Here is a 1524-nt window from a genome sequence, read left to right on the forward strand (position 1 = left end):
TCATCATACCTAATCCAGATTACTCTGGCTCTGATGGAGATGATTCATCAGATGACGAGAATTCGGGATCGGAATTTCCCAGACCGAATGTATCATGTAGATATGTTTTTCATAACTACACAGCATCTCAAAAACAATTGGAACCAAATCACGTTTTTTCATGGAGTAACGAAGAAAAAGTTTTCCCTGGAAATCTAGATGATCAAGTTTTTCTGTCTGATAATGTACGGAAAAAATATTATCTATGTCACCTGTGGAGTTATTTGAATGCTTTTTCTCCAGAGAAAAAAAAAACTATCATAGAAGTTAGCCAACAAAATGGCTTACAAATATCTACAGAAGAACTAAACACTTTCATAGGTATACTAGTGCTGTCATCCTACAATATCCGAAATAATTAAAAAGAGTATTGGGAAACTGACCCCCTTGTAAAATGCTCTCCTGTAGCTTTAGCAATGAGCCGCAATCGATTTCGTGAAATCAAATCAAAAATAAAATTTTCAAAAACAAAGGATGCTAATGATAAAGATAAAGCATGGAAAGTTCGTAAAATATTAAATTTATTCCGGCAAAATATTCAACAATTTGGTTTTTTCTCAACAGCACTTTCAGTTGATGAAATGATGGTTCGATTTTTTGGTCGTACGAGCTTGAAACAGTATCTTCCTTGCAAGCATGTGCACTTGGCTCCAGAGTTGTTTTACAAATGATCAATCCACTTCTCAATGGCCTTTCACGAAAAAAATTATCTGATTATCATCTGTATTTTGATAATTTCTTTACCAGCCCAGATTTACTCATCCACCTGCATAAATTGTTCACTATGTAATAATGAACAATGTCGCCAGAGGACTACTAGATTTTGCATTGATTGCAACATGTATTGCTGCTTACATTGTTTCTCAAAATTACATTCTGAAATAGCAGGATCAAAATTATTTCAACGGATTGAAATCTGAAATGAAAAAAATTCTCCATAAAAAAAAATTAAAAAATGTAAAAAAAAATATATAAAATCCCTTAAAAAAAAGAGATTATCGATATTCGTCGACCTCCACGTTGGTGATAGTTGGGTAACGTAAACTTTGTTTGCGGCAGACGGACGATAGATATTCGTGAATCATTTTACTCTTACACGATGCTTACAAATATGAAAATTTTTTATTGAAAAACTATGCGCTTTTCGGAAAATTCGTCAAGAATAAAAAGTTCTTGTAATTAGCCGAGGAATACGCCTGAATTTTTGCGGAGCGTTTTGAGCAAAATTTTGAATTTTACAAAAATTGTTCATATGCAAAATCCAAAATTTTGCTCAAAACGCTTCGAAAAAATTCAGGCGTATTCCTTGGCTGATTACAAGAACTTTTTATTCTCGATGATTTTTCCGAAAAGCGCATCGTTTATTGTAAAAAAATTCATAATTGTTTTCACAAAAATTTTGCCATTAAGACGCCATTTTGAAAATACTTAAACGAAAAATCGATCTTTGAACCATGGATTCTCAAAGTTTAGACATTTATTCCA

General features: G+C 32.5%; 1 protein-coding gene across 3 annotated transcripts in view; it reads right to left on the reverse strand.

Annotated features, from left to right (window-relative positions):
* Positions 1-1524, reverse strand: part of LOC117172086 (synaptic vesicle glycoprotein 2B-like) — a 13572-nt gene that overhangs the window by 8696 nt on the left and 3352 nt on the right. The window lies entirely within an intron of this gene.

The sequence above is a fragment of the Belonocnema kinseyi genome, chromosome 4, assembly GCF_010883055.1.
Source record: "Belonocnema kinseyi isolate 2016_QV_RU_SX_M_011 chromosome 4, B_treatae_v1, whole genome shotgun sequence".
Lineage (NCBI taxonomy): Eukaryota > Metazoa > Arthropoda > Insecta > Hymenoptera > Cynipidae > Belonocnema > Belonocnema kinseyi.